General features: G+C 50.7%; 1 protein-coding gene across 2 annotated transcripts in view; it reads right to left on the minus strand.

Moving 5' to 3' along the window:
• The window catches only part of LOC140384644 (uncharacterized), a 91822-nt gene extending 71697 nt beyond the window's left edge, over window positions 1–20125 (minus strand). For both annotated transcript variants that reach the window (XM_072466532.1, XM_072466533.1), the window contains exon 1: window positions 19634–20125. The gene's annotated coding sequence lies outside the window, so the exon portion shown is untranslated. The remainder of the gene's footprint in view (window positions 1–19633) is intronic.
• Between the last annotated feature and the right edge of the window lie 384 nt (window positions 20126–20509).

Below are 20509 nucleotides of genomic sequence, written 5' to 3' on the forward strand. Positions count from 1 at the left end.
GACTTGAATGAAACAGAAATTGTTGTTTAGCTCCCACTAGGTAGGGTATTCTGTGTTGTGAAAGCTAAATGCTAAACAAGATCAGTACACTTTCATCGTCAGAAAGCTCTTGGGAACCAAAAGAACCTCTTAAAACCTGTCCAGGTAGTGAAGAAGAGGAGGTAATGTGCCTAATCTGAGATTACAGAATAATACCTTAAACTGTCTTCATCACGTGAAACAGTTAAACTTTGTACACCGGCATCTCCACAAAGTTTAAAGATTTGCATACATGTGCATTCCTTTATGTCAAGATAAGTGTTCACAAGTTAAGTGAGTGAAGTGAGAACAGATTACAAGGATTATATTGCTATTGAGAAATAGAGGTGTGTTTGGTTGTATGGTTCAAACTTTATTTCTGGGCACTTCCTTGTGCTTTTCAAAAATGTATTCATGTGATGTGAGTGCCTCTAGCAAGGCCAGCAGTCATCATCCTGAATTCTCCAATTGTCCTTGAGAAGATAGCACTGCAGACCTTCTGGTAAAGGTGATGTGAGGCTGGGGGTTTACAAAATGTTAACCCAGCAATGATGACAGTACAGCGATACATTTGCAAGCCAGGATGCTGGAACGTGGAGGGGAACCTACGGGTGGTGGTCCCATTTACCTGCTGCCTTTGTTCTTCTCGGCAGTAGAAGCCACAGGTTTGACAAGTGCTGCTGAAGAAGCCTTGGCGAGTTTCTGCAGTGCCTCTTGTGGATGGTACACATAGGAACCATAGCATGCTGGTGCTGGAGGATGTGATCATTTAAGGTGCTGGATGGGGTACCAATCTCACGGTCTGTCGCCTTGCATGATGCCAAGCCTCTTGAATGTTGTTGGAGCTGCACTCATCCAGGCAGTATTCTGACTCAGTCCTGGCTTGTGCCTTGTAGAAGAGGGGAAAAACCTTGGGGAGTCCACAGGCGAGTACTCACCCCAGAATACACAACCTCTAGCCTGCTCTTGTAGCCAACGTAAAAGGTAAAGTCACCATAGTCCCAGATGACCATAGGCTGCTTTCCCCTTTGAGGGAAAACTTGAGGATCACCAGACCTCAGGCGAAAGGCAAGGTTGAGAAGGCGGAGCCTTCGTGAATAACCTCAGCCGGTATGGGAATTAAACTCGCATTGTTGGCCTCGATCTGCATCACAAACCATGGGCGAGATTCTCTGACCCCCCGCCGGGTCGGAGAATCGCCAGGGGCTGGCGTGAATCCCGCCCCCGCCGGTTGCCGAAGTCTCCAGCACCGGAGATTCGGCGGGGGCGGGAATCGCGCCGGTTGGCGGGCCCCCCCGCGCGATTCTCCGGCCCGGATGGGCCGAAGTCCTGCCGCTAAAATGCCTGTCCCGCCGGCGTAAATTAAACCACCTACCTTACCGGCGGGACAAGGCGGCACGGGCGGGCTCCGGGGTCCTGGGGGGGGGCGCGGGGCGATCTGGCCCCGGGGGGTGCCCCCACGGTGGCCTGGCCCGCGATCGGGGCCCACCGATCCGCGGGCGGGCCTGTGCCGTGGGGGCATTCTTTCCCTTCCGCCTCCGCCACGGTCTCCACCATGGCGGAGGCAGAAGAGACTCCCTCCACTGCGCATGCGTGGGAAGCTGTCAGCGGCCGCTGACGCTCCCGCGCATGCGCCGCCCGGAGATGTCATTTCCGCGCCAGCTGGCGGGGCACCAAAGGCCTTTTCCGCCAGCTGGCGGGGCGGAAATTCGTCCGGCGCCGACCTAGCCCCTTAAGGTTGGGGCTCGGCCCCCAAAGATGCGGAGCATTCCGCACCTTTGGGGCGGCGCGATGCCCGTCTGATTTGCGCCGCTTTGGGCGCCAGTCAGCGGACATCGCGCCGTTTCCGGAGAATTTCGCCCCATGTGTCTAGTCCACTGAGCTAAAAGGTGCACAACCCAGTGAGGAACAGTCCAGTTGTTGTGTGAACAATTAATAAAGAATATTAACAAAAGCACATATGAGATGAAGGACTCTCATATACTGAAGTAGACTGATGACTATACACACATAATTTTACACAAAACTATCCCTTGGCCCTCAAACATACGTTTAATTGAACTCTGAGAACCCCCTCCCCCCTTTCCCAAACAACATCCAATATGAAGAAACTTTATGAGCTAAATCCAGCAAATAATTACGACAAGCAGGTTAAGATGACCACGTCTGGAAAATTGTGTTCAGGTTGAGCGAAGGTGGAAAATGGCTGCTTCTTTCGGAAGACGATGGGCATGATTTAACCACCGCGTTAAGCCTGGCTGGCGCGGACCTGTGCGCGCAGGTTAATGGCGGGTAAGACCCCTAGATTTGCACCAGGCGCGAAGCTGTTTGCAATTCACCCAGCCCATTCTTGCTGTAGAGGGAATGCAGCAAAGGTTTACGAGACTGATTCCTGGGATGGAGGGACTGACGTACGAGGAGAGAATAAGTCGGTTAAGATTGTACTCAGTGGAGTTCAGAAGAATGAGGGGGGTCTCCCATAGAAACCTATAAAATTCTAACAGGAGTAGACAGGGTAGATACAGGTAGGATGTTCCCAATGGTGGGTGTGTCCAGAACCGGGGTCATAGTCTCAGTATAAGGGGTAGACCATTTAGGTCAGAGATGAGGAGAGCCTGTGAAATTCGTTACCACAGAAAGTAGTTGAGATCGGTCGAAACATTGTATGTATTCAAGAAGCAGTTAGATATAGCACTTGTGATGAAGGATCAATGAAACAGGGTAAGTGTGTTGATGAGCAGAGGACAGCTGAGCACGGCCTTCCTAATGTTCCTGGCAGAGATCTGGAGTCTAGAGGCTCCTGATGTGTCTGGGGGTGAGTGTGCAGTGAAAGGTTTGCCAGCACCACTGGCTTGCTGGATGGCACTCTGAGAGAAGGCGGGACACGTAACAGTGGGGGAGGCTTGGGAGCTTTGAGGGTCCCAGGCTGAAAATCCTAACTGATCGTCGGTCTATCTCCTTCTCCAATTCCTTACAGATACAAAAATAGTTGCTGATGTCGACCCCGCAACGGCTGCCCGCGTGTTGCTGCTGGCAGCCCTGCAGCCAGACGGCAGCGAAGACATCAGCGTCGACACAGGCTGGATGATGCGCCCCATATGCAAGGGGCCTCCGCACATCCTGAAGACCCAGCCGCTCATCAGGCTGAGGAGGGACCCAGAAGTGCAGGCCAGCGATGGCCCATGGCGTACAGGCGTCCTTGGTCATTCAATATGACGGACAGCATTTGACACAGAAGCCTCCATCTCAGATAGTGCGCCACCTGTGCCACGTCCTCACAGACATGGCACCCCATGGAGGAGAAGGACACTGCTCCCGGCTGTGAAGGTCATCACTGCCCTCAAATTTTATGCCACCGGTACATTCCAGGGCTCGAACGGGGACCTGTGCGGCATTTCACAATCTACAGCCCACAGGTGCATCCTTGAGGATGAGCTGGACGATGCACATCAAGATGCCCGAATTGTAGAATTCTCTGCCATCACCGGGTTGCAGCAGGTCCAGGGGGCAATCGATAGCCTGCACGTCATCCTGTGCACACTGGGGCATCAGGGAGTGTCCTTTATTAACAGGAAGGGGTTACACTCCCTAAATGTGTGTGACCACTGCCTCAGAATATTGCACATGTGTGCCCGCTATCCAGAAAGTGTGCATAACAGCAACATCCTGCGGCACTCGGAGATCCCCAGTGTCTTCGAGAACCACTCCAGTATCAAGTGTTGGCTCTTGGGGGACAGGGATACTCGCTGAGGTCATGGCTGACGTGACCAGTGCAGAAGTCTCAGACTGATGCGGAGACCCATTATAATGAGGCCCATGTTGCCACCCGTGCCGTTGTCGGACTGCTGAAAATGCGGTTCCGATGCCTGGATCGCTCTGGTGGTGCCCTGCAATACACCCCCCAGAGGGTCTCCCACTTTGTGGTGGTCTGCTGTGCCCTCCACTACCTTGCGCAGCAGTGACATGCTGGAGGAGGAGGGAAATGCTGCTTCGTCTGAGGAGGAGAAGGAGGCGGACCAGGAAGGGCTGGAGGACGCACCCAAGGAGGTGCCGAAGGATGGAGGACAGGCGGCAGCAAGGGTCCGATAAGCCCAGAGGACCAGGGAGGCCCTCATCATTTCCAGATTCTCATAGGATGAGGCTGAGTCCCTCAACTCAATGCCCCCTTCAACTTCCTACCTTCCCTAATCCCTCCTTCCCCCTCCCCCACAATTCCCTCCTTCTCCCACCCCCCATTTCCCTCCTACCCCTCCATTTACTGCTCCCCCCAATCACGGTGCCCCATCCCCGAGCACCCTGTTCCATCCTTCAAAGGTTTGTGTAACATCACTCCAGGGTGATGCACCTGTGTCGGCACTGTCAGCGGGTCAATATACAAAGCAGGGGAGTGGTGATAACTCACCATGAGGAAAGCTCTGGTGCTCCTCAGTTTGTGCCAAAGTCTGACTCCTGTCTTTCTGCTGACAGCACGCTCACACTATCCTGTGAACGGGGTCTGCATCGGGGGCTTCTGATCTTGGACCACTGTGCCTGGCGGGGTGGGGAGAGCGGTGGGCAACAGAGGGTGGGGCGCAGACAGGCCCGCTGTGAGGATTAACCGAACAGAGGTTTCACATGTGTTACATGTTTTATAGTGAACATTTTACATTCCCGTTCCCCCTCACTACAGATAATGAACCCCCCACTGCCCACTCAGTGCTCCTTACCCTTCTTGATCTTTCGTGGTCTAGTGCTACGCCTAGGTGTGTCCTCAGGATGCATATCAGAGGTGGAGGCAGCTCGCTGCTTTCCGAGCCCTGTGGCCTTTGATAGCCTTGACAGATGTCCTCTAGTGGGCCTGGAGCCAGAGAGCCCTGGCTCATGTATTGGTGCCACAGGCGCCGCTGTGCTACCCTGTTCTAAACACATGACAAGACTAAGTAGCAGAGCATTTCTCAAAAGGCATCAATTCAAATTGGTTGTTCCGTCCATGTAAACTTAGGGAGGAAGAGTATTTAGACTCTAGGCTGCATAAGCAGGCACTTCTAAAATGTAATTAACGCGAGTAGAAATCCTCTAGCTTAGATGAGATGCGCTTTATTCACAGTGGTAACATGCTGCTTTTAATATTAAAAGTATAACTACAAAGCAAAATGATGAAGCCTTGCTGAATATAATAATTGGTAAATATGATAATTTAATATGATTTTGATATATTTGTATAAGTGCTTGTGTTCGAGAAAACATTGACTTTGTCTGGTTAAATATTGAAAAACCACTTTCGGGAGTGATATGGGGGGAGCAAAAAAGCTAGACAGGGGTCTAGCGGGGGGGAGGGAAGGGGGGAAGGGGGGGAGGGGGGGGAAAACAGGGTTGCTGCTGCACTGGCCGAAAGGGAATGGGACACAGAAGAGGTGGCCGGGACGGAGGCGAGGGAGACGCGGACACGGGAGTGGCCCAGAAAAGGAGATGGTTAGTCGGCGGGGGGTGAGAGGCCCTCCAATCCGGCTGATAACGTGGAACATGAGGGGCCTGACCGGACCGGTGAAGAGGGCTCAAGTGTTCGCGCACTTGAAGGGACTGAAGGCAGACGTGGCTATGCTCCAAGAGACACACCTGAAGGTGGCAGACCAGGTCAGGTTAAGGAAGGGATGGGTAGGACAGGTATTTCACTCGGGACTGGACGCGAAAAACAGAGGGGTGGCAATTCTGGTGGGAAAACATGTGTCATTTGAGGCCAAGACTATCGTAGCGGACAATGGAGGGAGATACGTGATGGTGAGTGGCAGGTTGCAAGGGACGTGGGTGGTGTTGGTAAATGTACACGCCCCGAACTGGGATGATGCTGGATTTATGAAGCGCATGTTGGGGCGCATCCCGGACCTGGAGGTAGGAGGACTGATAATGGGAGGGGACTTCAACACAGTGCTGGACCCAGCACTAGACCGCTCCAGATCAAGGACGGGAAAGAGGCCGGCGGCGGCCAGGGTGCTCATTGGGTTTATGGACCAGATGGGGGGAGTGGACCCATGGAGGTTCGCAAGATCGCAGGCCAGGGAATTTTCTTTCTTCTCCCACGTGCACAAGGCATACTCCCGGATAGACTTCTTTGTGCTGGGCAGGGCGCTCATCCCGAGGGTGGAGGGGACGGAGTATTCGGCCATAGCCGTGTCGGACCATGCCCCGCACTGGGTGGAAGTGGGGCTGGGAGAGGAGAGGGACCAACGCCCGCTGTGGCGGTTGGATGTGGGACTGTTGGCAGATGAGGTGGTGTGTGGTAAGGAAAGGGGGTGCATTGAAAGGTACTTGGAGGCCAACGACAACGGGGAGGTGCGAGTGGGGGTGGTATGGGAGGCGTTGAAGGCGGTGATCAGGGGAGAGCTAATCTCCATCAGGGCTCATAGGGAGAAGACAGAGGGCAGGGAAAGGGAGAGGTTAGTGGGGGAGATTTTGCGAGTGGACAGGAGATACGCAGAGGCCCCGGAGGAAAGATTACTTGGGGAAAGGCGACGGCTCCAGACGGAGTTTGACCTGTTGACCACGGGGAAGGCGGAGGCACAGTGGAGGAAGGCGCAGGGGGCGACCTAAGAGTACGGGAAAAGGTCAGTCGGATGCTGGCTCACCAGCTCCGTAAGAGGACGGCAGCGAGGAAAATAGGGGGAGTCAAAGATGGTGGGGGAGCTATGGTCCAGAGTACAACGGAAATAAATAAGGTATTCAAGGCCTTCTACGAAGAGCTGTACAGATCCCAGCCCCCAGGGGGAGAAGAGGGGATGGGAAGATTCCTGGACCAACTGCGGTTCCCGATGGTGGAGGAGCAAGAGGTGGCTGGTTTGGGGGCACCAATCGGGTTGGAGGAGCTGAGTAAGGGTTTGGGGAGCATGCAGGCGGGGAAGGCCCCGGGGTCGGACGGGTTCCCGGTGGCGTTCTATAGAAAGTATGTGGACCTGTTGGCCCCGCTACTAGTGAGGACCTTTAACGAGGCAAGAGAGGAGGGGTCCCTGCCCCCGACAATGTCGGAGGCGACAATTTCCTTGATCCTGAAGCGAGACAAGGACCCACTGCAATGTGGATCGTACAGGCCGATTTCGCTCCTAAATGTGGAGGCTAAGCTATTGGCAAAAGTGCTGACCACGAGGATTGAGGACTGTGTCCCAGGGGTGATACATGAGGACCAGACGGGATTTGTAAAGGGCAGGCAATTAAACACTAATGTGCGGCGGTTCTTAAACGTGATAATGATGCCATCGGAGGAGGGAGAGGCGGAGATAGTGGCAGCCATGGACGCGGAAAAGGCCTTTGACCGAGTTGAGTGGGAGTACCTCTGGGAGGTGTTGCGCAGGTTTGGGTTCGGGGGAGGGTTTATTAGCTGGGTTAAGCTCCTTTACAGCGCCCCGGTGGTGAGTGTGGTGACGAACCGGCGGAGGTCGGAGTACTTTCGGCTGTACCGAGGAACGAGGCAGGGGTGCCCTTTGTCCCCCCTGTTGTTTGCATTGGCGATCAAACCCTTGGCCATATCACTGAGGGAGTCTAATAAATGGAGGGGGGTGGTCCGCGGGGGGGAAGAGCATCGGGTGTCGCTATACGTGGATGACCTGCTGCTGTATGTGGCGGACCCAATGGATGGTGGAGGTCATGAAGACTTTGAGGGAGTTTGGGGAGTTCTCGGGCTATAAGCTCAATGTAGGGAAGAGCGAGCTTTTTGTACTACAGGCAGGGGACCAAAAAAGAGGGATAGGGGACCTACCGCTGAAGAGGGCGGAGGGGAGTTTTCGGTATCTAGGGATCCAGATAGCCAGGAGCTGGGGGGCCCTACACAAACTGAATCTGACGAGGTTGGTGGACCAAATGGAGGTGGACTTCAAAAGATGGGACATGTTGCCGCTCTCGTTGGCGGGTAGCGTGCAGTCGGTAAAAATGGTGGTCCTTCCGAGGTTTTTGTTTGTGTTCCAGTGCCTCCCCATCGTGATCACCAAAGGCTTTTTCAAGAGAGTAGGTAGGAGTATTATGGGGTTTGTGTGGGCGAACAAAACCCCGAGGGTAAGGAGAGGGTACCTGGAGCGCAGTAGGGACCGAGGAGGGCTGGCGCTGCCAAACCTAGGGAGCTACTACTGGGCAGCTAACGTGGCGATGATCCGTAAGTGGGTTATGGAGGGAGAGGGGGCAGCATGGAAGAGGATGGAGATGGCGTCCTGCAAAGGAACGAGCTTGGGGGCGCTGGTGACGGCGCCGTTGCCGCTCTCGCCATCAAAGTACACCACGAGCCCAGTGGTGGCGGCAACGTTAAGGATCTGGGGCCAGTGGAGACGGCATAGGGGTGCAGTGGGAGCCTCGCTGTGGTCCCCGATCAGGGGTAACCACCGGTTTGTCCCGGGGAAGATGGACGGGGGGTTCCAGGGCTGGCACCGGGCGGGGATTAGAAGAATGGGGGACCCGTTCATCGACGGGACATTTGCGAGCCTAGGGGCACTGGAGGAGAAGTTTGAGCTACCCCCGGGAAATGCATTCAGATATATGCAGGTGAGGGCTTTTGTGAGGCGACAGGTCAGGGAATTCCCGCTGCTCCCGACACTGGAAATTCAAGACAGGGTGATCTTGGGTGTATGGGTCGGGGAGGGCAGGGTTTCGGCAATACACCAAGAGATGAAAGAAGAGGGGGAAGCGCTAGCAGAAGAGTTGAAGGGTAAATGGGAGGAGGAGCTGGGGGAGAAGATCGAGGAAGGTTTGTGGGCTGAGGCCCTGGGTAGGGTCAATTCCTCCTCCTCATGTGCCAGGCTCAGCCTGATACAATTTAAGGTGGTGCACAGAGCGCACTTGACGGGGGCGATGTTGAGTAGGTTCTTTGGGGTAGAGGACAGATGTGGAAGGTGTTCAGGGAGTCCGGCGAACCATGTCCATATGTTTTGGTCATGCCCGGCACTGGAGGGGTTCTGGAGAGGAGTGGCGGGAGCAATATCTCAGGTGGTGAAAGTCCGGATCAAGCCAAGCTGGGGGCTAGCAATATTTGGAGTAGTGGACGAGCCGGGAGTGCAGGAGGTGAAAGAGGCCGGCATTCTGGCCTTTGCGTCCCTAGTAGCCCGGTGAAGGATCTTGTGAATGTGGAAGGAGGAGAAGCCCCCTAGCGTGGAGGCCTGGATAAACGACATGGCTGGGTTCATAAAGTTGGAAAGGATTAAGTTTGCCTTAAGGGGGTCTGCGCAGGGGTTCTACAGGCGGTGGCAACCGTTCCTAGACTACCTCGCGGAGCGTTAGAGGAAGGTCGGTCAGCAGCAGCAGCAACCCTGGGGGTGGTGGAAGGGGAGGGGGGAACGAGAGATTGTTTGAGGGGACGGACAAGCGGGGGATAACATGGAGGGTGGGGGAAACTGGCACGAACGGGCGAGAGCCAGTGTATAAAGCTCTGTAAATATATCATCTTACCATGTATATATCTTGCTCAGGGCGATTTTGCGTTATTTTGTTACGGAGGGGGGGTGATTGTTTGTTACGGAGGGGGGGGTGGGGTGATTGTTTGTAAGGGGAAAAAATTGTTTTGTTTTGTTAAAAAACTTTAATAAATATATATTTTTTAAAAATAAAAAATATTGAAAAACCATGTTTTTCTGCACTGAGAATAATGGCAGAGATAAGAAAGGTCAAGAGAAACAATTGTGAGTCCACAAATTTGTTAATTTTATTTCAATCATGCTAGCTTACTGAAACATCATATGATAATAGGGGAATAATGATGGAACCCAAATGTAATATATTAGTACGATAAGGTACCAGCATCCTGAAAAATGATAAAAGAAATACTTCGAGGCATCAGTGTGCACCGACAAGAAGAATCAAAGATCATCAGTCAATTGAACACTTGAAGAGATGGTGCCACAGCGAAGTGGGAGGCAAGGACTGGGAGTCGTAGATGACTGGCTACCTAATGTTAAGCATCACATAGTTTAACCGGTTACTTAATAAATCTATTGTCACTCATAATCACTGTCTGTGCCTGTGAGGACCGTAATCAGTCATGAACGAGTCTCAAATCGAAAATCTAACATTTTTTTCCCTCTGATCACGAAACACCAGCCCAGTCTGACAGATATTTCAATCAGGACTTGGGTCAGTAGTAATGCTACCAATCCATCCTTGCTAATAGATGCTGAAGTTCTCCACTCAGAATACATTGTAGCCTGGGTACCTTCAGCACTTACAAGTTCAGTTCATCGTGGAGGACTGGGGTGGGGTGTGGGGGGGGTACCCTGGTGGTTGAGCAGCAGGGGGTTTCCTTGCCTAGATCTGAGATCACCAGGTTAAAGTCCAACAGGTTTGTTTGGAATCACTAGCTTTCGGAGCACAGCTCCTTCATCAGTTGAGGTCACTCCGAAAGCTAGAGATTCCAAACAAACTTATTGGACTTTAACCTGGTATTGTAAGACTTCTTACTGTGCCGATCACAGTCCAACGTCTGCATCTCTACATTATATCTGAGATGCAATGAGACTTAAATGTTGGAAGACTCCCGTTGACGCTGTCTCCTGACTGTACGTCACAATACCGTGATGAACATTGATTACATTGATCAGATACACGTTTATCAACCCTGAATGAAATAACACAAATTCCGTAAGGGAGTAAATTTGCATCAATGTCAATTTCCACACCAATTACCAAGCACTAATATGCATTAGCAGCAAGTTATGGAAGTCACACCTCACAATTTGAGCGTTTGAAATGTTTCAATTACTGACATTAACCTGGTTGTTAGGACACGACTGCAGAAATTTCTGCAGCAGCAACATTAATTTACAAAAGGAAAGTGGAATCCAATATGACTGGTTTAACCAGATGCACAATTATTTTTGCACAGTGGTTTGTGAAGTTCCTGAACCTTTAGAGGCAGAACATGTCTGTTAACATCAAGATGTCAACACTTCATGCCAACGATAACCAGATTTTGATGTAAATGTACAGCCCATTCTGGTACTGAGTCATATAATTCATGAAGAACCCAAGTACAAACTCAAGGCTATTAGTCTATTTTTTGTTTTTTAATAAACATTTTATTGAAAATTTTTGGTCAACCAACACAGTACATTGTGCATCCTTTACACAACATTGTAACAATACAGATAATAATGACCTTTTTTATATAAACAAAAAACAACAAATAAATAAATATTAAATAACAAAAATGAAAACTGGCCCTAATTGGCAACTGCCTTGTCACAGGCTACACCCCCCCCACCCACCCCCCCCATCCCTCCCCCCCCCCCCCCCAAGTCCTGGGCTGCTGCTGCTGCCTTCTTTTTTCCCCCATCTATCTTTCCGCAAGATATTCGACGAACGGTTGCCTCCCCTAGCTCTTCTTCCCATTTCCCTTTTAGTTCATCCACCATAGTCTCCCCTTCGACCCTCATTTCCCTATATATATATCCGACACCTTACCACCCCCCACCCATTTCTTTGAGATGACTCTGTCCTGCACCTCTGGTGTCGGGAGCTGCAGGAATTCCCTCACCTGTTGCCTTGCAAAAGCCCTCAATTGCATGTACCTGAATGCATTCCCTTGGGGCAACCCATATTTCTCGGTCAGCGCTCCCAGACTTGCGAACTTCCCATCCACAAATAGATCTTTCAGTTGCGTTATTCCTGCTCTTTGCCACATTCCATATCCCCCATCCATTCCCCCCGGGGCAAACCTATGGTTGTTTCTTATCGGGGACCCCCCCCAATGCTCCGGTCTTTCCCCTATGTCGTCTCCACTGTCCCCAAATCTTCAGTGTAGCTACCACCACCGGGCTCGTGGTGTAGTTCCTTGGTGAGAACGGCAATGGGGCTGTCACCATAGCCTGCAGGCTGGTCCCCCTACAGGACGCCCTCTCTAATCTCTTCCACGCCGCTCCCTCCTCCTCTCCCATCCACTTACTCACCATTGAAATATTAGCGGCCCAATAATACTCACTTAGGCTCGGTTGTGCCAGCCCCCCCCTATCCCTACTACGCTGTAAGAATCCCTTCCTCACTCTCGGAGTCTTCCCGGCCCAAACAAAACCCATGATGCTCTTTTCTATCCTTTTAAAATAAGCCTTCGTGATCACCACCGGGAGGCACTGAAACACAAAGAGGAATCTCGGGAGGACCACCATCTTAACCGCCTGCACCCTCCCTGCCATTGACAGTGCTACCATATCCCATCTCTTGAAATCTTCCTCCATCTGTTCCACCAACCGCGTTAAATTTAACCTGTGCAATGTGCCCCAATTCTTAGCTATCTGGATCCCCAGGTAACGAAAGTCTCTTGTTACCTTCCTCAACGGTAGGTCTTCTATTTCTCTACTCTGCTCCCCTGGATGCACCACAAACAGCTCACTCTTCCCCATGTTCAATTTATACCCTGAAAAATCCCCAAACTCCCCAAGTATCCGCATTATTTCTGGCATCCCCTCCGCCGGATCCGCCACATATAGTAGCAAATCATCCGCATATAAAGATACCCGGTGTTCTTCTCCTCCCCTAAGTATTCCCCTCCATCTCTTGGAACCTCTCAGCGCTATCGCCAGGGGCTCAATCGCCAGTGCAAACAGTAATGGGGACAGAGGACATCCCTGCCTTGTCCCTCTATGGAGCCGAAAATATGCCGATCCCCGTCCATTCGTGACCACACTCGCCACTGGGGCCCTATACAACAGCTGCACCCATCTAACATACCCCTCTCCAAAACCAAATCTCAACACCTCCCACAGATAATCCCATTCCACTCTATCAAATGCTTTCTCGGCATCCATCGCCACTACTATCTCCGTTTCACCCTCTGGTGGGGCCATCATCATTACCCCTAACAGCCTCCGTATATTCGTGTTCAGCTGTCTCCCCTTCACAAACCCAGTTTGGTCCTCGTGAACCACCCCCGGGACACATTCCTCTATTCTCATTGCCATTACCTTGGCCAGGACCTTGGCATCCACATTTCGGAGGGAAATTGGTCTGTAGGACCCGCATTGTAGCGGGTCCTTTTCCTTCTTTAAGAGAAGCGATATCGTTGCTTCAGACATAGTCGGGGGCAGTTGTCCCCTTTCCTTTGCCTCGTGAAAGGTCCTCGTCAGTACCGGGGCGAGCAAGTTCAAATATTTTCTGTAAAATTCAACTGGGAATCCGTCCGGTCCCGGGGCCTTTCCCGTCTGCATGTTCCTAATTCCTTTCACCACTTCTTCTACCGTGATCTGTGCTCCCAGTCCCACCCTTTCCTGCTCTTCCACCTTGGGAATTTCCAGCCGATCCAAAAAATCCATCATTCTCTCCCTCCCATCCGGGGGTTGAGCTTCATACAATTTTTTATAAAATGTCTTGAACACTTCATTCACTCTCTCCGCTCCCCGCTCCATCTCTCCTTCCTCATCCCTCACTCCCCCTATTTCCCTCGCTGCTCCCCTTTTCCTCAATTGGTGTGCCAGCAATCTGCTCGCCTTCTCCCCATATTCATACTGTACACCCTGCGCCTTCCTCCATTGTGCCTCTGCAGTGCCTGTAGTCAGCAAGTCAAATTCCACATGCAGCCTTTGCCTTTCCCTGTACAGTCCCTCCTCCGGTGCTTCCGCATATTGTCTGTCCACCCTCAAAAGTTCTTGCAGCAACCGCTCCCGTTCCTTACTCTCCTGCTTCCCTTTATGTGCCCTTATTGATATCAGCTCCCCCCTAACCACCGCCTTCAACGCCTCCCAGACCACTCCCACCTGAACCTCCCCATTGTCATTGAGTTCCAAGTACTTTTCAATACATCCCCTCACCCTTAGGCACACCCCCTCATCCGCCATTAGTCCCATGTCCATTCTCCAGGGTGGGCACCCTCCTGTTTCCTCCCCTATCTCCAAGTCTACCCAGTGTGGGGCATGATCCGAAATGGCTATAGCCGTATATTCCGTTCCCCTCACCTTCGGGATCAATGCCCTACCCAACACAAAAAAGTCTATGCGCGAATAGACTTTATGGACATAGGAGAAAAACGAGAACTCCTTACTCCTAGGTCTACTGAATCTCCACGGGTCCACCCCTCCCATCTGCTCCATAAAATCCTTAAGCACCTTGGCTGCTGCCGGCCTCCTACCAGTCCTGGACTTCGACCTATCCAGCCCTGGTTCCAACACCGTGTTAAAGTCTCCCCCCATTATCAGCTTTCCCGTCTCTAGGTCCGGGATGCGTCCTAGCATTCGCCTCATAAAGTTGGCATCATCCCAGTTCGGGGCATACACGTTTACCAAAACCACCATCTCTCCCTGTAATTTGCCACTCACCATCACGTATCTGCCCCCGTTATCCGCCACTATAGTCTTTGCCTCGAACATTACCCGCTTCCCCACTAATATAGCCACCCCCCTGTTTTTCGCATCCAGCCCCGAATGGAACACCTGCCCCACCCATCCTTTGCGCAGCCTAACCTGGTCTATCAGTTTCAGGTGCGTTTCCTGTAACATAACCACATCTGCTTTAAGTTTCTTAAGGTGTGCGAGTACTCGTGCCCTCTTTATCGGCCCGTTGAGCCCTCTCACGTTCCACGTGATCAGCCGAGTTGGGGGGCTTCCCACCCCCCCCCCTTTGCCGGTTAGCCATCATCTTTTTCCAGCTTCTCACCCAGTTCCCACGCAGCTGTATCTCCCCCAGGCGGTGCCCCCCCGCCCATCCTCTCCCGTACCCACTCCCCCCCCCTTCCCCAGCAGCAGCACCCCAGTAATTCCCCCCTCCCACCCCCCCCGCTAGACCCCCCGCTAGCGTAGTTACTCCCCCCATGTTGCTCCCAGAAGTCAGCAAACTCTGGCTGACCTCGGCTTCCCCCCGTGACCACGGCTCGCACCGTGCGACGCCCCCTCCTTCCTGCTTCTCTATTCCCGCCATAATTATCATAGCGCGGGAACCAAGCCCGCGCCTCTCCCTCGGCCCCGCCTCCCATGGCCAACGCCCCATCTCCTCTCCCTCCCCACCTCCCCCCATCACCACCTGTGGGAGAAAGAAAAGTTACCATACCGCAGGATTAGAACATAAAACCCCTCTTCGCCCCCCCCATTCGCCCCACCACTTTGTCCAAACGTTCTTTTTCATAATCCACTCATTCCACTTTTTCTTCTACAATAAAAGTCCACGCTTCATCCGCCGTCTCAAAGTAGTGGTGCCTCCCTTGATATGTGACCCACAGTCTTGCCGGTTGCAGCATTCCAAATTTTATCTTCCTTTTGTGAAGTACCGCCTTGGCCCGATTAAAGCTCGCCCTCCTTCTCGCCACCTCCGCACTCCAGTCTTGATAAACGCGGATCACCGCGTTCTCCCATTTACTGCACCGAGTTTTCTTCGCCCATCTAAGGACCATTTCTCTATCCTTAAAACGGAGGAATCTCATCACTATGGCTCTGGGAGTTTCTCCTGCTCTCGATCCTCGCACCATAACTCGGTACGCTCCCTCCACCTCCAACGGACCCGTCGGGGCCTCCGCTCCCATTAACGAGTGCAGCATCGTGCTCACATATGCCCCGACGTCCGCCCCCTCCACACCTTCAGGAAGGCCAAGAATCCTCAGGTTGTTCCTCCTTGCGTTGTTTTCCAGTGCCTCCAACCTCTCCACACATCGTTTCTGATGTGCCTCCTGTATCTCCGACTTCACCACCAGGCCCTGTATATCGTTCTCATTCTCGGCTGCTTTCGCCTTCACGACCCGAAGCTCCTGCTCCTGGGTCTTTTGTTCCTCTTTTAGCCCTTCGATCGCCTGTAATATCGGGGCCAACAACTCTTTCTTCATTTCCTTTTTTATCTCCTCCACGCAGCATTTCAAGAACTCTTGTTGTTCAGGGCCCCATATGAAACTGCCACCTTCCGACGCCATCTTGGTTTTTGCTTGCCTTCCTTGCCGTTGTTCCAAAGGATCCGCTGCAATCCGGCCACTTTCCTCTCCTTTTTCCATCCGTGTCCAGGGGGAACACCCTTCTGGTTTACCGCACGGTGTTTTTAGCCGTTAGAATTGCCGTTGGGGCTCCTATCAAGAGCCCAAAAGTCCGTTCCACCGGGAGCTGCCGAAACGTGCGACTTAGCTGGTCATCGCCGCACCCGGAAGTCCCCCGCTATTAGTCTATTTGCTACAAGAGTGTTTCAATTGGCCTCAGCTACCAGTTAAAGGGAGAAAAAAAAAAAAGAAACATTACTGTTATCCATAAATCAGTGTTGGAAATAACACTTGTATGGAAATCAAAAAAGAACAGGATATAGATCAGGATATGACACCCTCTATGGTTCAAAGGGGTAACACCACCACTCACTTTGGAGTTCACATGTCAATATTTTTGGATAATGTAATGATGGAAAACCACCATGATCAAGCCATGCTGCAACATAAATCAGCAGCTTCTGGAGTAAGGGGGCAATATTGAAAAAATATATACGAGCGCGATGAATGTAGGAATTTCAGATCTATTGTATTATATGTATTTGATATGGTAAAAGGTTAAACACCTGGATTTGTGTGTGCATGACTGCTGCAGTAGTGTTTTTAAAAAACCTGGTTTGCAAGACAGTTAGGATTTCAGAACCAGAGGTGCAATTAAAGCATTGTAAAAAGTTTGGGCTAATGGATTTTTATTTATATTAAGAGGGTCTCCTGGGGATCAGTTAATTGGAGACATTGTGTTCAGTCAATGATGTAGTTAATGGGAGAAGCCAGGGGTTTAAGCAGTCAGGTGTTCAGGGTTTTCAGAGAGTTTTAGTTTGTGGCTGGAAGGCAAGCTGAGAAGGTTTTCTGAAGAAATACAGCCAGAGATTCTGCATTGTTCTGACAGGGTTCAGGTCTTTCCCTTTAAAGCAGTCTCCAAAGATCACTCTTTCTGAAAGTGGAATAGTCAAGACATCTCTGTACAGCCATTATTCCCAAGTGCAAATTGTATTGGAATCCGAGGTGGTTTTGTTGTTTGAGTAGAAATAAAGATAGCAGTTAAAGGTTATTGTGTCACCGCATTGATTAGCATTGTTTAAGGGGTATTTGTAAGCTATCTTCTTACGTGATGTTAAATATATTTTAATATTGTGTTAATAATAAAGTTTGTTTCAATATACCATCTCTCTGTTTTGTATGAAATCACTCCTGGAGCAAGGTATCCTTTTCACACAGTTTTACAAAATTAAAACATTGGGGTTTCTGTCCAGTATACTAGCTACTGTTGGGGTCTGGTCTGGGATCATAATACCAGGGAGACTTGTGTCATTCACAATTGATCTCAAAGTCAATATATTGTAAAAATTATGAACATTGTTTAATGAATTTTGCAAATACTGACCTCTACTTTATAAACAGAAAAGCTAGACTGGCAAACAATACAAGTTAACTATGGAAGCAGGGTACTGATCTAAATTAATCACTGAAGATATCACAATACCAGCAAATGAATACTTTATTCCCGTGCACAGAAAACATCAAATAAGCTATTATTTGTCAAATGGCATATTTTTCCAATGGGAAGTTCTGACATCTTAGGGGAGGTGGTGGCATAGCGGTATTGTCACTGGACTAGTAAGCCAGAGACCTAGGGTAATGCTCTGGGGACCCAGGTTCAAATCCTGCCACTACAGCTGGTGAGATGTGAATTTTTGGGCAGCACGGTAGCATTGTGGATAGCACAATTGCTTCACAGCTCCAGGGTCCCAGGTTCGATTCCGGCTTGGGTCACTGTCTGTGCGGAGTCTGCACATCCTCCCCGTGTCTGCGTGGGTTTCCTCCGGGTGCTCCGGTTTCCTCCCACAGTCCAAAGATGTGCAGGTTAGGTGGATTGGCCATGATAAATTGCCCTTAGTCTCCAAAATTGCCCTTAGTGTTGGGTGGGGTTACTAGGTTATGGGGATAGGGTGGAGGTGTTGACCTTGGGTAGGGTGCTCTTTCCAAGAGCTGGTGCAGACTCGATGGGCCGAATGGCCTCCTTCCGCACGGTAAATTCTATGAAATCTGCCACTGATGACTCTGCTCCCCCAGCAGTTCTGTAATCCAAATCAGTAGGATAGTGTAATCACAAACATCAGGGTAAATTGTGAAGCAGGGGAAATCGCTCCCCTGGCTGCAGTCATACCGAGCACAAAGGAAGGTGGCTGCGGCTATTGGAGACCAATTATCTTAGCCCTGGAACATCGCTGCAGGATTTCTATCCAACCATCTTCAGCTGCTTCGTCAATCTCTGGCCCTCCATTCTGTGGTCAGCCAAGTGGGGTGTTTGCTTATTGCATGGTATTCAATCCTATTTGTAATTCCTCAGAAAATGAAGTAGTTTATGCCCTCATGCAGCAAGTCCTGGAGAACATTCAGGCTTGTCCTAACTAGCATTCATGCTACACGTGTGCCAGGCAATTATCATCTCCAACAAGAAAGAATCTAACCATCACCCTTGACATTCAATGGCATTACCACAGCTGAATCCCTCACCAACAACCACCTTCCAGTTATTATTGATCAGAAACTTCACTATAGGCAAATCACATAAATACTGTTACTGCAAGAGCAAATCAGAGGCTGGGTATTCTGCACCAAGTAACTCACTTCCTGACTCCCCAAAGCCTCCACCATCGAGAAGGCACAAGTCAGGATTGTGATGGAATGATGAGTGCAGCTCCAACAATACTAAAGAAGCTGAACAGCATCCAGAAGAAGGCACCCCGCTTGATTGGCACCCCACCCACCACTGTTGGATTTCCTATCTTCATCACTGGAGCACAGTGGCAGCCGTGTGTGCCATCTACAAAATACACTGTAGCAACTCACTCAGGCTTCTTCAACAGCACCTTCCAAACGACCTCTGCCATCCAGTAAGGCAAAGGCAGCAGGTCCATGGGAACATCACCATCTGCAAGTTCACCTCCAAGTCAGGCACCATCCTGAGTTGGAAATATATTGCCGTTCCTTCACTGTCACTGGGTCAAAATCCGAGCGCACCCTCCCTAACAACACTGTGCATGTTCCTACACTGCAGGATTGGAACAGATTCAGAAGTGACTTGTCACTACCTTCTCAAAGGCAATTAGCGAGGGCCAATAAATGCTGGCATTGGCATCAATGCCTCCATCCACATCCCATGACTAAACATAAATGGCATAAATCCAATGAAGCTGAGTGGCATGTCAGCAATTTGGCGAGTAGCCAATTACTAGGAATCAGTGCTATAACCATGTATCACCAACAAGTATGGAAGAACAATGGCATTCATGGTATAATCTGGGGAAGAGAAAATATGGATTACTTGAAATATTCAGCTGATCATCAACATGAATGTTTCTGCTCATGAGCTTGTTGGTCAGATCACTCAGTGAATACATGTCATTGAACGTCAATATCTCATAAACCCCCAAATCAATACAAGGATTTATACAGAACATACTTGTAAACTTACTTTGGAAAGAGGAAGGGAGGCATATACAATGAGCACAAGCTGTAGAAAATAAAATTCCCATGAACTGCCACCAGATCACCCACACACACACACAAGTGATCAGTAAAACAGATAGATAAGCTTTGAAAGATTGAGGCACTCCATGGGCAAGTAAGTGAATCGTATCCGTGATCATCCTAGATTCTGTAAATCAAGTTATTGAACTAGGCCAGGCAAAACTTTCGGGTCTTAACTTTCCCTTTTCTGTAACTTACCATTTCTGGGGTGAATCAAAAAGTCTCCAACTTGGGCAAAAAAGTCACCCCGCAGCGAGCAGCAAGGCTAGGTGAGCCCCTTCAGCACTGGAGGCTACAGGAACGAAGCGCACTTCACATTGGGTGGACCTGGATTCGGCGTCTGCAGGAAGCTTTTTTTTTTGCGCTCTCTCCGCACTCGGGCTTGCAACGTCATCGCATGCCTGCACTCGGATTGTCAAGAGTGGAGACTGGGCGGGGAGAGGGAAAGCAGACGGGCCGGCGGAACTGAGGTAAAGCCAACCCAACAAAGCACTCGCAAAACATGCCAGGTGCAATGTAGCTGCTGGTGTGGAGGAGCAACTCTGCCCCGGGGACCAGGAAGAGCTTGCGCTCCTCCCCAACTCCCTCGCTGATTTCCAAACGATTGTATTTTCAACGCATGTCTATTACGTCTGCGAATAATAATTGCAGCACGTCTGAACCGGACGCACACGTCCTGCCTCTTTTCCCAGGCAGAGATTCCTGTTCCCGGCCTGTCTGTTCAGCAGGGCCGCGCCAATTCTGCCAGCTGGATTCAAGTCGGGGGGGGGGGGGGGGGGCTGTGAGCGGTCACTGGAGAGGATGGTCGGGAGCGGTCTACTATTGAAGTGCAGCCAAACCTTCATTATACTGCGTTCATAAATACGTATAAATATTACATTCAGGAAAATACATTAAAAAATTTCAAACTCAATGTGTTAAATGCACAGTATGTTTTATTAAATAACAAAATGCCCATTTTCATCGAAGCATAGAAAAGTTACAGCGCAGAAGGAGGCCATTCGGCCCATCTTGTCCATGCCAGCCCTAGTTCACCCAGGTGCCCTTTCTCCTGCACCCGGTCCGTAGCCCTGT

The sequence above is a fragment of the Scyliorhinus torazame genome, chromosome 10, assembly GCF_047496885.1.
Source record: "Scyliorhinus torazame isolate Kashiwa2021f chromosome 10, sScyTor2.1, whole genome shotgun sequence".
NCBI lineage: Eukaryota > Metazoa > Chordata > Chondrichthyes > Carcharhiniformes > Scyliorhinidae > Scyliorhinus > Scyliorhinus torazame.